Below are 17,046 nucleotides of genomic sequence, written 5' to 3' on the forward strand. Positions count from 1 at the left end.
TTTTTTACTGAGTTCATGCAAGTACATGATTAAAAAATTGAATGTAAGTTTACTGATACAGTACGCTTAAGTATCTATTATATTTTGAAGTTTTAAAATACTTTATTGAGGAAGAAATGGACAGGAACTTATGCATTAGAGATTTGATTGAAATTAATATACTCATATTTCCCAATAAACAAATTTAATTGGCAAATGTAGGGAAATCTGTAATAAAGTCAAAACAGCAATTAATTAAAAGCAAAAGAAACCTTTAGTACTTACAAAACCGAAATAATATCTATTTCCCAAACAGGATGCCATCTAATTAAGAAATTGAAGAATCATTGTTCAAAGGATTAAATAAAAACAATCATTTAAAATTATTTCAAATTCATTTCTTCAAAATGATGACACTTATTTCAATTTTAAAATGCCGCTTTCACAATATTGTGATTTCTAATTTGTAATAGAAAGATGATTAGTTTTTACTATTTCCGCTTAAAATATGGATTCTCTCTGTAAAACCATCTTAAATCAATTCACTTCTCTTTTATGGAATTATTTTCAATACATCCACTGCTAATGTAATATATATTATATATTAATATCAGTTTTCAATCGTAGTATCAATCCATTTCAAAATTTATCAAGACTGATCACATTTTTCAAAAGACTTCATAATGGAAGACATGTATTTCCCTTTTGATTTTTGAAGCACTTCCTCATAGTACTGTTGTTACGAAGCTCGTCCAAGAATATTGTGTGCTTTAGAAAGTTAATTTAACAAAACTAATCCGGTGCAGAGACTGTAATGGTTGTCCCGTAATGGATCTTTCAGATGCTGAAAATGCACTGCATAATTATCGTATACGACATGCTAAAGCACTCGTGAATGCTTATTGAGATAATGAAACCCACACGCAACATCAAGTTAGCATGTGAGAATTTAAGTTAATTCAGTTTAATTAAAATTAAGTTCAATTAAAGAAAAATACGCGGGCCGTTTCAGAAAAGATTTGATTTTAAACCATCGTTTGGGAAAGACTTGACTTTAAGCCACCGTTTTGGGAAAGACTTGATTTTTAGCCACCGTTTCGGGAAAGATTTGATTTTTAGCCACCGTTTCGGGAAAGATTTGATTTTAAGCCATCGTTTTGGGAAAGACTTGATTTTAAGCCACCGTTTTGGGAAAGACTTGATTTTTAGCCACCATTTCGGGAAAGATTTGATTTTAAGCCATCGTTTCGGGAAAGATTTGATTTTAAGCCATCGTTTTGGGAAAGACTTGATTTTAAGCCACCGTTTCGGGAAAGATTTGATTTTAAGCCATCGTTTTGGGAAAGACTTGATTTTAAGCCACCGTTTCGGGAAAGATTTGATTTTAAGCCATCGTTTTGGGAAAGACTTGATTTTAAGCCACCGTTTTGGGAAAGATTTGATTTTTAGCCACCGTTTCGGGAAAGATTTGATTTTAAGCCATCGTTTTGGGAAAGACTTGATTTTAAGCCACCGTTTTGGGAAAGACTTGATTTTTAGCCACCGTTTCGGGAAAGATTTGATTTTAAGCCATCGTTTTGGGAAAGACTTGATTTTAAGCCACCGTTTTGGGAAAGACTTGATTTTTAGCTACCGTTTCTGGAAAGATTTGATTTTAAGCCATCCTTTTGAGAAAGACTTGATTTTAAGCCACCGTTTTGGGAAAGACTTGATTTTTAAGTCATCGTTTCAAGAAAGACTTGATTTTAAGTCGAAGTACGATGGCAAATAAGTTATCTGAAGAGGCATTTTATTCTGTAAACCATAACGCCTGTTGGAGGACATTTAATTCACTACGCCAAATTTAGCCTGCACAATTCCATATATACCACTACGCTTCAGTAGAATCAGATTCTGAACCAGGAATTCTTCGGTCCCAAAGTTTAGACCTTGCCATTAGGTCTAAAAAAGTCAGTTCCGCGATTGCCATTAGATCACGGTTAAAATTCAAATGCATTGGCATCGTATGCAGAGGCCTAATGAATTAAATCTCATTATGTACTAGAATAAGCTCCATATCTTGTAAATAGTTTGACACAATGTAATAAATAAAGAAATGTGATATTGCAATAAGATTATAGAAATTATTTGAACAAAATTTATCACGAATTACAAGGTGAAACCCAATTTTGTTGATCAATTAGGGTATAGATTTTATCTCTATTTAAATACTGCTCATATCCCAGTAATTTAAAAAAAAATGCACCAATTATGGTAAATACATTTTCGTATTAAAATATAAAAATCCCGTCAACGAGGAAGAAATCCTTTATCTAGCCATTAGCATTCTCAAAATGAAGGAAATATCTCAAAAACTGATCTCCTTTGCCAACGCCTTTTTCTTGCACTTAAAAGTTATCGTCGAGCAATAAATTAAACTTTAAGTAAAATTACCTGTAAACGGTTCGAGATGGGTAAAAAAGGGTTGCTTTAATTACAGAAAGCGGCTACTGTAAACAGTATGAGAAGCGGAAGCTGAAAAATTAAAAAAAAATAATAATAATAAAAGGTCCGCCTCCGCCAGTTGAAGGAAATGTTTAAACTCCCGTTAATTTGTGTTTTGTTGGTACGGTGCGCAGGGTGTGGTCCCATCAACAAAACCGTAAAAACTTCCCCTAAGTGTGATAAATGGGTGGAAGAATTTTCTTAAAAGGAAGAAAGCAAATAGCGAACGGCCTTTTAACAGCCATTGAGTGAATATTAATGGGCTGTTATTGGAGAAGCAACCAATCCTTGAAGCGAAGGTGGTGACTGTTACACCACCTGTAATGATGGATTTTACTAGATGCTCTAAAATAATGGACAATAAGAAAAAGTCCATAATGACTAGGTTTAATTGTCTTAAAATAAGGACATTTTTATTGCCTTGTTAGAGTGGGTTGATCTCTTAGATGAATGGTCTAAATTTAAATAATATAAACAGATAGTTAAACCCCAGACTTATAAATTTTAAATTCATTCGTAGACAAAGATGTTTCCTTATTTGACAATCCATTTCCGAAGTTAAGTTTCCCGACAGCACCGAAAGACTTAATTTTAGCCCCTGTGAATTTTTTGAGACATAGCAAGACAGGTATTTTATGATCCCTGTCTTACTGAGATATTAAACATGACAGCTAAGTTCAGTTCAAGTAACGAATAGAATTGAGACATTAAACATGACAGCTCAATTCAATTCAAGTGACGAATAGAATTGAGATATTAAACATCACAGCTCAGTTCAGTTCAAGTGAAGAATAGAATTTAAACATTAAACATGACAGCTTAGTTCAGTTCAAATGACGAAAGGAATAACAAGAGGACTTTTGGACGAATCTTGAATTTTGAATCATTGTCAGAAGGAGACAGATCCATCAGCAACATCTTCTTCATCTTTTCAAGCATTTCAGTCATGCGTTTAGTGAATGTTTGATATTTGACGACGGATTTAATGTCAGCAAGCCTATAACCAAAAACAATTCGTTTTGAAATCAGTTTCTGACCCTTAAATCTCTGGTTCTGAACCGGAGACCTTATCATTACTTGCCATTACATTAACAAAAAAAAAGTCTGTAGAAGTAATAAAAATGGCGTTCTTCTAATACCAACATAAAATCTCTATCTTGTATAATTATGTTCACCTTCCTAATGAATATATGCAAACAATGGGGTTCGTAATAAATATTTAAATATATTTTGCGTAAAGTTTTTTTTTAAATAAAACAATTACATTATATATTTTTAAATTAAAAATAAACCTGCCAAAATGCAGAACTGTAATGAATGCTTTGTCTTTGTGATATGTTTTACCTTCCTGCCCTTTTGCAAGTACCTTGAAATAAAGATTTTTTATGCAATATTTTTTACAATTACGACAGTTTTTCATAATTATTGTTCTTGGTATTTCATTACATATTCATAGTTGAATATGCGATTTGTCATAAATTAAATATTTAAATGAATGTTTATATAACAAGCCAGAAATACATGCCACTGATTGGTTTATGTATCTAAACATTCGATAACAATGAATCGTATCAATACAATATTTCAAACAACAAAATTCTTTTAATATTAAAGTTAGATACGCATAATTATTTATCAATGGAGAAAGAATCTATCCCGGACGATCTGGAAAATCATTTTTATACCGATGATAAAGTCTTTTATAGATACTTATAAAACTAAAGTAATATTGCATCTTTCAAGCGAAGGCCATCATTATTTCAAAATTAACGATTTTGCCATAGAAAATAATCAATGTTATGTTATCAATTCTTTGAAAATAGTTCTTTAATATGCTCTATTTTGTAGGAAGCATATGAAAGATTAATTCCATTTTTTACATTTGACTTAGAAGCTTTTTCATTTCATAATCTTTTACGTACAATCTCTTCGACGTCGTCATCCTTTTTGAAGCTACATGAGGACAATCTAGGAACGAAACTTGTTCGACATTTCTTTAAAATAACGTCACCTTCAGGTGGCGCTTCTAGTTTGTTTATAGTTTTTTTTTTTTTTTTTACCTTTAAATAATTAATCTCACGCCACTAAGAATCACGAAGTTATCGCTAGTTTTTCTAACTCTCTCTCATTTTATTTTTCGCATTCTTGCAATACGCAAGTTATGGTTACTCTTACTCTGGCATTACGGGATGACAGTCTTTGCTGCTAAAAATCCTAATATATTCTTTTCAAAAATAATAATCAGTATGTCTACTCTTTAACGCCTTTTTGCAGTCTTCGATATTGTAACTGTTTCCCAAAAAAAATCTATGAATATTAAAATCTGTATATATAAAACGCTAACGTGCGAGGCACAGAAATCAAGCTTATTACTAATTGTTGAATGGCAAGAGTTAAATATAAACAAAGCATCATGCGAATTTCAGACTGCTTCATAATTGAACATTTTGCTGATTCAAATGCTCCAAAAAATTTTATTATAAGATGTATTTTATTGGTAGTTCTTTATGTCACCTACGAGGGCTTTCAGTCAGAGGAAAGAAGATGCAACAAAATCAAGAGATAAAATTCAAATAAAGAATTCAAACAAGCGCAAAAGTAGGCATAATTGTTGTCAATTAACTAATCATGATAAAACTTGATTAATGGATGGTTTCTCGCCAAGCACATCCAAATTGTGCCAATTCGCCAAAAACACTCAAGCATGTGCGTTTGCCAATCATATAATACGTAGTAGGATTTTCAATTTCACTTTTATTTCGAAATATATACGCTTTGTAAATTGCAGTAAACTGTTTTAATTGAATTCACGTGTTTTAGTCGTATTAAATAACTAGGTACTTTTTTAACATTCGAAGTGTTGGGACAGTTCTAGAGACGGGTATCATTTGGCGATTTTCCGCCAAATTTTTCTCGTCAAGCCCCGCGGACGCTGTAATCTTCAGAATTTTATTTCTCAATATTATGATTATTTTCAAGTAGGCGTATTCAAGGTGTAGAGAGGTTGCCATATTGTTGACTTTATCTTTAAAGTTTGGTGCTAAATTTGGCGGTACCTGTATCTAGGATTTAACGATGCATCCCATATTAATCATCTAATAAACTAATAAGTTAATAATCTGGGCGAATAAACTGGTCGCCAAAGGCGGCTAGTATGATTATAAAATCAAGCTATATTATATTCTTTGGATTTTACCACACATACAACAGCTTCCAGAATACCAGTAATAGAGAACCTGTGATCGAATTTCTTACTGCTACTGACATGTTACTTTCAACTACCGGTACTTATATAAACAAATATATTTTGAACGTCTTCAAGTGACGAGGCAAACACTCGAATAAATCCATACTTCCATATCACATCACTAACTGGATTTCGATCACGCGATGACGAATTATGTATGTACCAAGCCTATGTACTTATTGTCATTTTTATGCAGGACTGTATCTCGAACCAGTTATTTTCCATATCGATATTTTACCACCAGGCCAAAGTATCGTGTGTGCAAAATCACTGCCACGAAGCAATAAAAGTTTAGTTTGGTTCATTTATCGTTTCCTATTAAAATTCATTATTACATGGTTTTCATTATTCAATTCATCTTTATCATACTTGCTATCTTCAAATTTTTATTTTTCATACACATTTGTTTTCTGCTAGCAGCCATTAATGACCAGCTAGTTCACTGGGAATACTAGTTGTGTTAAATCTGTTATACATAATTTAATGTTCATGATGTCTTCAACAAGATGTTTTTAACCATCAAGTTGTGATAAACGTTTTAGGTGTGTTATTTTAATCGATACACACCTGTTTTGTTTATTGCATATATGAGTCTTCATAATGGAGTTAACTCTCATGACATCCTAAGACCCCTATGACATCCTAAGTATAATTGGTCTGATTAATCTGTTGTTCTTATCTTTATCTTTTGCTGTAATGTAATTTAATTTTTTGATTCCACATGAAAAAATCTCATATAATTTGCAGAATCTTTCTTATTTAGAATTCAAAGGTAGAAGAAAATTATGCGATTAAATATTTGAGGAAATAACGAAAAAAAATTGAATTTTATGTTGAAAATTTTATAAAAAATGTTTTTTTTTTAATTTTTAAATTTAGTTTAAAAAATTGCACGATAATTAAATTGATGTTAAAAACAATGACATTAATTTAAAAGACATTTTAAATTTTTAAAAGATGCGAAAAAGTATTTAGTAATAATATTTTTGGAAGTTATCACGGTAAAATTATAAAATATCATTTAATTTTTATTTAATTAATATTTTAAATATAATTATTTAAAATTAATTACTAAAAGTAATAATTGAAATTAATTATTAAAAGTTTTAAAAAATTACTTTAAATTTCGCCTTTTTACCGCCCGTATCTGCAAGAAATTCTATATATCTAAGTCAAAGAATGTGGCTTGTTAAAAGTCAATCCAAAACACATACGTTCTCATAATAATAAAGAAAAAATAAAAAAGAATATCATTTTGAAAAGCGAAAATGTACAAGAGATATTTTATCGTCTGCAGTCGTATGATACCAAATATTTCTTTTTATTTTTTATAAAGTTTTTTTTCTTTTTTTTCTTTTATTTTTTATTATTTAAATAACAAAATATCAACTTTTTCCCTTTTTTTTCTTTTTTTTTTGTGAGTGGGTGCGTGCGGAAAGTTAACTTATTATTTTGCTCATAATTACCTTGCATAAAAATATGATTTTGCAGCTAAGTTTTCAATTAAATAAAGATACCAAAATTACAAAACCAAATATCACTAAAAATTCTAACCCCATTTAAAAACCCTGCAAAAGAAAATCGTCGTTCAACAAGTTTCTCAAATTCTGTCTCAGAATATGCGACAAAAAAAAATTGATCAATAATACACTCTTCACATAAACATTGAAATAATTCATAATTTTCCCCCTATTTCTTTCCCTGCGTCGTTCTTTTTTAAATGGGCCTCACCCACCAAATGGAAAAAGTATTTTAATTCCACCTTTTCCTCCCAAGATCAATCACCATTTCAATTCTCTTCACTTCGTCCTGCTTTTTTTCCCCTTCTTTTTCTGTCTTTTCTTCATTTTCGAATGACTGCAGCAACTTGGCGACTTCTCTTTCTTTCTGACTTTGCGCTTATTTTCTTATTTCAATCCTCTTTTTTCTCTCTCTTTTTTTATGGACTTGCGTGAGAGTGAGAAGTAAGAAAAAGGAAGGAAGAAAAAAAAAATGTAATATTGTAGATACAGGAGCAGCTATTAAGGTGCGAAAAAAAGGGTTCCTCCCTCCCTCAAATTCTACCCACCCCCCGATCATTAAGCTAGGTAAATATCTAAGTGAAAAGAAAACTATGCATTTATTTGAAGGTTTTATATATATATATATATATATATATATATATATATATATATATATATATATATATATATATATATATATATTGTTTGTTTTGTTTTAATTCTAGTTCATTTACTCTTTCTAATTTTTATGATTGTAAAGCATGAAACTAGCCAAAATTAAATTTTTAAGGACTGTTTTCGCTCCTAATATTTATCTTTCTTCCTAATCCACTTATATGATGATAAAGTTATAAGTTTTATTCTACTTTTTTTTTTTGCTCGAAAATGTCAGTTTAATTAAAAACAGCCAAAAATTAGTCATTGTAATTGTTGTTTACACATACAAAAATTGCAAAAATGCTTGATAAAAATCCTTTCGCCTTAATGTTCTTACTTGGAATTTTTTAAATGTAGGTATATTAGCTTCGAAACACGCACTTATATTACATTCATTAATGTGTAAAGTTTATTACACAATGAACAGACCAAGTGCAAAATCTATCTCCAATTATAAAAAAGTTAGCACGAAATAAACATTGAAGATAATACATTCCTCCAAGGGAACTACAAGACTGTGGATGAGGATTTATAAATATGCAGGTTCTCGCTTCTCAAATAAATGTAGTAATATTGTGGAGTCGAGTTATCCTCACTTCAATGATAAGACATTCTTCAACAGAAGATAGTTAAATCATAACGATGAAAAGCATGATCCGTGGTATAACCGATCTAACTGTAAATCCATCATGCTTCTTATAGTGGGAACAAAAAGATTCGCCACAGAAAAATCGTATATCTTATCAAAGCTTTTTGTTTTGACGATTTTAATTAAATTTCTATTAATCTAAAAATGTTATCTATTAAAGATATATCTAATAAAGATTCCTATCTATTAAAGATAAACATGAATAATTAATTATCACTATAGTAATTGTTAGTTTCGGTCATAAGTTGTGCAATTATTTCAGTTATATTTTCGTTTGTTTTGTCGTGAAATTTATATTATTAAAAAAAAATTGAATAAAATATGAAGGGAAAATTAAATAGCACAACTGTTATCAAATAATTCGGATTGTTTGACTTTTTAATTGACGTAAATTCTTAAATTTATTAATAAAAATAATTTGCTCAGAGGAATGGTTAGAAAGAATATAACGATAAAGAGTCCTAAAAAATAAAGACTTCTCAAGAGGTAAAGAGGATAGAAAGATTGGGAATGGCTAAATAAAAAAAATAATTATGCAAATTAACTTCTGCCTTAATTGATGGCAAATATTCGCTAAAAAAGCAATATATTTTTTAAAGTTTCATTTAATTAGAATACTATTAGGAATCAGCCACCATTCACAAACTTTTGCAAAGTTCTTTTCAATAATTACAAAATCAGAAATCCTATTACTGTAAGAAAAACGAATGGTCTCAAGAATCCAATATCATTTGCATAATCAAAATTGGTAACTCCACCCCACCCTAAGACATCCACCCGACCCTAAGACTAAATCGTGTTTAAAAAACATATTTTGAAGAATGCGCAAACATCATTGTTCAGTTTTTATTTATACTACCTTTTTATTGATAATGTTTTAATCCTCCATATTTTAGGGCCACGGTGGTCTGATGGTAAGGTTTCGGCTTCGGATCCGGAGGTTTCAGGTTCGAGACCCAATTCTACCGAAGATCCGTCGTGTAAGCGGGTCAGGTGCACGTTAAATTCGTTGGGGCCAAGCGTCCTTCAGCTGGAGTGGCGTGGAAGCTTGGAGAGGGGGGGTGCCAGCTCAATTGTTGTCCTCGTCATCTGACCACGGTTTAAAATTACGTGGCCCGTGCCAAAATAACCCTAGTGTTGCTTTGAAACCGGACATTAATGTAACTAAACAAAAAAATCCCTCCATATCTGAAAACATTATTAATTTTGAAAAAAAAATGCATTATAGCATATAAAAGCATATACTAGATTTTTTTTTTAAACTTGTTTCTACATTCTCTTCTTTTAGTGCGGTTTCTTTCTTTCAAAGAATGTTCATTTTCAAAGACATTCTTCTCTCTCCTCCCTTATGGTCTGAAATAATGCAAACGACTTTTTCGCAATGGCTCTTCTCTTTATTGAAACATAATAGAGGCAAAGTCGGTAGCTTTGTGCGTTATTATTATTGTCATTAAAGTATCAGGGGACAGGGGAGGATCCTTGCGTGACACCTGGGCCGTCTTTTGCGTGCGGACACTTAAGGTGACTTCGCTCTAATCACATTCATCGCGGAACAATTCCTTCCTACACCCCTTCCCCCGAGAAGGAAGGAGTTTCGAGAAATTCAAATGATTTCAGTATTTCGGAATCAAAGAGGTTCAAGTCTTCCGGTTGGGAAGAACGAAAAGGTGTTATGCGGGTTATTTTTAAAGTGAAATATATATATATATATATATATATATATATATATATATATATATATATATTATTTTTACCATTGTGAGAAAAATGTTATATAACATGTTTTTGTTGTTGTTTTGTTGTTACAGTGTAGGAGTACTTTATTATACAGTTTAACTTGACTAATTTGAAATTGATAGGATCACAATAAGAACTTGGTTTGCCTAAAAATACGAATTAAACGAAAACTAAAACTAAATGTGGATATAACAAGAGAACGTCACATTTTTTAAAGAAATCAGTGAGTGTGTTTCCCCGAAACTTTCTCGCATACTCTCTAACAAATTTGTCACGCCAGAGAACGTCTTACAAGGCACTGGTGTACAATAGTCACGAAATATTAACTTTTGTTGTAGATTTAGTATTTTTACTGAATCTGTCGTGTCAACCTTGGCGAGTTTTTTGGCGATAAATCCCTGGCGTACGGTTAATAATAACCGAAAATTGAATTTGTGTTTCAGACACGTTTTTCACAACCGATTAAAACAAATATTTGACACAAAACTGCACTTGTAGTCAAAAATTCTGATACCAAATTTCATATATATTTTAATCATTGCGTTTTTGCATTATCGGGATTACTTATTTCTGAAAGTATTTTTTTTTCTCAAAATTTTATTGGTGTTTACACTATAGATGATAAATCTGTTACCAAATCTTATTTACCTATCTCTCTTCGTTTTGTAGTTATTGTTAACTTATATTCAAACAACCAGGCAAATGGAGTTCCTTTGAACAGATTTTATTCAAAATTTGAACGCGTTTTTAAGTTATCGTTGTTACAGACAGGCGTATATTTTCCAAAAGATAATCGATTTAATAATTATTAAATAAGCATTAAGTCATTTAAATAAATAAAATAATAATATTTATAATAATTAATTTGTTAAAAAATAGTAATTGCAATAAATATATAAATACATAAATAAACTAACAATTTAAATAATTTGAAATAGCCTTTCTATACAAGAAACCATCTAAGCAAACAATATAATTCATGAATATTTATCTAATACGCTCATTTTTAAAAATTTTGATTATTTTCTTTGGAATGAACACATTGTACAATAGTGAAAATCTTGAATTTATTTACAGTTAGTGAGGACATAGAGTATAATGACATTAAAAAACGAAAGCAATTTTAGAAATTAATTTTGTTTTACAATTATTAGTTCGGGCTTCGAATATACCATACTAGCGGCCTTTGGCGACCAGCCGGTTCGCCAATCTTAATGTTCTTTAAAATTTTAATAATTAAAAATTTTACGCAATTCCTACTGTAATAACTTCTTCGTCAAAATATTTTAAAACTTCAAACTTTGATAGTCATATAATTCACTCATAATATTATAAAGGCCTTCAGTCATATCGTAATATGTATCTCTCTAAGTTTCTGTTAGTTCCTGTAGAATTTATGCTATAAAGTGGAAAGGATGAATCTGCAATTAATATAATAATATTTTTTAATGAAACAAAGCATTTTTTTATAATATGATTACTGAAAACAGAGTCACTGAGCGTTTAAACGTTATGGGCACTAAAGAATATATATCTTAATTTATGTAATATCTCAAGAATTTGTCAACAAAATTTTCTTAGATTCATCATGAGCAGATCGATAAATTAACAATGTTTAATTTTAAATGCATCAAACACTAAGAAAATAAAATGAATAGTTTAAAATAATCGGCCAAAAAATGTTAATCCTAACCTCATTAGTGTGGGAGAAAAAACTGAAGCCTTACTCATTTGGCGGTGGGGAAAATGAAGAGATTTTTTTAGCGGGAAAGTTAATTTTTAATTAATAATTAAGATTCTAATTAAAAATTTAAAAAAAGGACCCCAGGTGCACATTCCCGACCTCCGAGTTATACACGTACCAAATTTGGTAGCTGTAGGTCAAACGGTCTAGCCTGAAGAACACCAACACACATACATTGAGCTTTATATATAAGTATAGATTACATTTGAATTATAAACAACATCTTAACATTAATTTTAGTGAAAATGTCAGATAAAAAGAAGAATGAAAAACTGTCCTTTTAATCACACTGAACTGTGCTATTGCCAATTTAGATTTAAAATCATTTGCTTTTTTCTGTATAACATACATTAATTACATATAAAGTTCAAATATAAGCATAAAATAGGACTTTCATTTTTATATTTTGCTTTCTTTCTTTTGATGTTGAGGAGATTACTGAACTATTCTTTTCAGAACTAATTATTATAAAAATAATGTATTGTCTAATAAGTTACACTTGAGAGTAATAAAAATGCTATTATTGTATGTCTTAAAGAAATAAGCAGTTACAAAATTGATTTCCATTTTTTATTAAGAAAAATTAGATGTCCTTTATTTTGCACTTCCAATATTTGTTTCCAAATAATTTTAATCCTTTTTTATATACTGTCGAAAAAGTATTTGTATATAAAACCTTGGGAAAATAGATATAGTATTTATTATAATAAATCAATACTTTTTAATTTGTCTAAAGTTTCTAAAGAATGTTTGAATGCTGCATGGTTGAATTTAATAATTGGCAATAACGTATAAAGACTTATTTTTTCATTTTACATCCTCCTGTCGAAAATAAGTAATTTGATTATTATTAACTGAATGCATATCCATTTATTTTTTTAAAAAAAACTTTCAAAAAAGAGCATCTGAATGAAAAGAGTTTTGAGCGGAAAAAGAATTAAAAACGATGAATATTTTTTTTAATTAATTCCTTCCTCCTGTATGAAAGTTTACTGTTTTTAACCTTATTATTAGGTACAATATGGATTTTTTGTTGTTATTGCTCGTAGTTCTCGTAGCTCCAACAGAAAAAAAAAACCATTTTCGAAAACATTAAACAGCAATCTGTTTTTTAAACCCAATCTGTTCTTTAAGAGTATAAATTTTTTTATATATATATTTTTCATTATATTCTATGAGTTTGTAAATTGCAGGTCATAGTTTCATTGCGATTATTTATTATCTTGAAATAAATTAAATTTGAGATTTGTCATTTTTTTTTCAAGCATGAATTTATATGCTTTTATTTTAAATGTTAATCAATTTCTACAGACACAAGGATGCAAATTTATTAAACTATGATATCATATCTGTAAAAAAAAAAAATCTGAATAACTATAAGAACTATCAAGATACGTCAATATTACGGCTTTTACTTTACGATTCAGTGTTGCTAGACGATCAAAAATCAATTACCAGATTGGTATTAAAAAAAAGTAAAATAAAACTGGTTTTGTGGTAGAGATAAACGTATTTTTTTTTTAAACCTCAAAGCGGAAAAATGTTTGTTTCAATATGTTCTTTTTATGTTAATGGTCAAATTTCCAGTTACTAATTCACTAAAAAAAAAGAGAAAAGAAAAGAAAGAAAACTTTAACCACGAAGTTTATCATTAAAAGGGCAGCATTGCGAAAAACTTGAAATATCAAAACCTAAGTTATTAGGTATAACTTATTTTGAAAGAATAAAATTTCCCTCAAATGATGTTTCGTTAGAAGAAATAATCAGAATTTTGGCCAGCCCACAATAATAGCAATGACTCTGCTACAGTCTAGAAAGATTTTCCTGGTATTGCTTACGTAATAGAAAGGAATTTAGTTTCAGGAACTATAAGAATGGCAACATAAAATGAATTAAATATATTACTTCCTACTTTTAAAATCATTTTTAATATAATAAAAACGAGTTGTGTGTATGATTAATTTAGGTTTCCTAGTCAAATTATATTTGTTTCGGCAATTCCATTGCAGACGATCAGTAATTCCTCTGAATAAAACAGGAATTTGAAAAGATTATAAAATAAAAATTAAATGAAAAATCATTTTTGATTAAAGTGAAAAAAAATTATCGTATGCCATTGAAACAACAAAATTCTTATTGGCTTTGCCAAAAGGTAGTATTTGTCTCCATATTGATATTTTCTTTAAATAAAAATCATAGTTTATATATATTTATTCACTAGTTTATACTACATTTTTTTGTCAAGTAGGGAAATTTAAATAAATAAAAGAAACGTTATTTTATATATGGTTCATATTTAATTACGTATCCTGCTTTTTCATGATTCTTTAATTATTGAAATGCCTTCTTTCACACTTGTTGAATTTTGTAATCTGTTTCAAACTATTCATTTACCATCATTTAATTTTGAATTTCCTGTAATGAAAATCAGATTTTTTACACTTTTATTCTAGTAACAGAGCACCAGTTGAAATTAAACGTTTTGAGCATCAAAAATCATGAATGACGGGAAATCAAGCAGTTCAGCAAGAAAAATAAATATTCCAAATAATTGAAATTCCATGATTCTTCTAAAGATTTTCTACCAGAATAAAAATATTGAAAAAAAAAGATGATATATTATTATTTTGACTTTTTCAATATAGGTTTTTGCGAAGATTTATTTAGAAATTTCTGAAATTTCTGTAAATTCTCTTTTTAATATGCAGTGCGAATCGTGAGTATCAGTGGGATAGTTATCCATGATAAAATTACAGCAGATTGGAAACAGAAGCTAAAAAATAAAAAGGGATTCTAAAATCTCTTTATTCCTTGCCATTGGAGAGCCTAGCTAATATGTAATCAAGTCATTTGTTAATTCTGTGAAAAATATACTCTTATATTTTTTTATGATGACAAAAATAATCAGCTCTGGAAATTTTCCAATATTTTTAATTAAAAATTTCTTCATTTTTTTTTTTTATTTCAATCATCTATGCACTTGCATATACATGTTTTTTTAGCAAAAATAGATTCAGTATTACATTTTCATGGAAAGACATAATTTTATTTGTCATTCCATGTCGTGCTTATGTATAATGTTCAATGTTTGGGGGAAACAATTAGCAATATTCATTTTATATTTATATTTAAACAACAAACTTAATTAAAAAAAAACTCGTCTCTAAATGTTTTATCTTCAAGGAAATTTAAATTCAAAATTATTAAATTGTAAAAAATTAGTAATATTTTCTTATATTTGTATATTTCTATACATTCTAATATATTTTAATAGAACGAAATTTTAGATGATTTATTAAATTTAGTAAAATAATATACATTTTCATATTAATTCATATGCATTTTGTCTAAAAATTTAGAGCGCCAGCTAAAGTTATAAAGGATTCGAATCACATTCACATGTTTCAATGTGTTCCGCCAATTAAATTTCGGAATCTATTGCATATCCTATTATTCCCTACTTGTAAAGGTTGGTCATAAATATTTTTCCCCATTTGCAGGTTTCCAAATAGATAGCTAACAGAATGAAACATACTTCATATTCGACAATAGGAAGGGCATGAATGCCACAAAAGAAAAAGTAATGAAAGTTGGCGACAAACTAGATTTTGGCTCTCTCCAGACCGAAAATTATAAAATGCACGGAAAAGGGGATTATTTCAAAAATGTTCGAATGATAAATGCATAGTAATGAAGTATAATGTTAAGGAAAATCTACCCGTGGGTATATGATTTTAAGTTCAGAAAGCTCGATAAAGGATAACGACTTTTTATTCCATAAAAATCACACGAAACGCATTCAATAAAACATAGCAAACTCGTACGCAACGTTACATTTAGAAATCAGCTACGTATAAGCAAACAGGAAATCCCCGATTAAATCATTGTACAACTTGTGGTGAGTTGGAATGAGCGATAGAACCTGGGACCTTGTGGTTCGCAGCCCAGTAACATGACAACAATACAAAAGCAATTGCTCGTGTAGCGTAGCTGTTAATTGGTTTATAATCTTTCACCACAAACTCAAAAGCATTCAGAGAATGCAAAAGAAAGATTCCCTCGACTGACTAGCTCTACTACGCCTCAACTTACATATCTTCAGTACTGGGTATGGAAGATTTTAGAAAGATGCCCGTTCTCGAATCCTAACAGAGATATCGCCAAATTTCTCACATTTTCGAGAGCTTTTCATTTTATCGCCAAATTCGTCACGATATATATATGTTACCGTTAAAGTATATAATGCAGTTATTTCATAGAATACCTAGTTATTTCATGAAATAACTGATCGTGTCCGTTAAAGTGTGTAATATGTTATTAATTTTACACTTTAACTAGTTATTCTATGAAATAACTAAGTATTCTATAAATTAACTAATGAGAGACAGTTAAAGTGTAAAATAAACAATTTATCTGAAATGAAATTAAACTAATGATAGACAATTAAAATGAAAATAAGCAATTTATCTAATTTATGCAGCGTATAAATGGTATTTATGGAAACGTACCATAAAATCATTTGTTACAACAAGGATTACTAAAATGACACTTGGAATTACAAAGAACATTATTTCTAAAACAAACAAACAAAAACATAAATGCAGTAGGGGTAGAAGGTAAATGTATTTGTCGTGCGAGATATATGATATAGATTATTTTACACTTTAACGGGCTGCAGATCGTTATTCTATGAAATAACTAGTTAAACCATGAAATACAAGAGAGTTTTACACTTTAACGGACACGATCAGTTATTTCATGGAATAACTAGGTATTCTATAAAATAACGGATTTCATACTTTAACGGTAACATATATATCGCCAAAGTAAGGATCCTTGGTCTTACATCCAGTAGAAATGTCTGTAAAATTGTCTTCCTTACTATGATGCTAACTGTGGCGGGAAGCAATGTTACAGATGGGTAACAATATATTGCATGAATCTCTCAGAAAATAATATTTAATAATCAACATTAGGATCCTTTGGCCAACGTTCCATATTTTCAGTGTGTTGACTTTCTCTGAGAAAATGCTGCATTGATGACTTT

General features: G+C 29.5%; 1 protein-coding gene across 2 annotated transcripts in view; it reads left to right on the plus strand.

The window, feature by feature from the left end:
* Nucleotides 1-17,046, plus strand: part of LOC129985192 (uncharacterized) — a 201,813-nt gene that overhangs the window by 136,060 nt on the left and 48,707 nt on the right. The window lies entirely within an intron of this gene.

The sequence above is a fragment of the Argiope bruennichi genome, chromosome 9, assembly GCF_947563725.1.
Source record: "Argiope bruennichi chromosome 9, qqArgBrue1.1, whole genome shotgun sequence".
In the NCBI taxonomy this organism is placed as follows: Eukaryota; Metazoa; Arthropoda; class Arachnida; order Araneae; family Araneidae; genus Argiope; species Argiope bruennichi.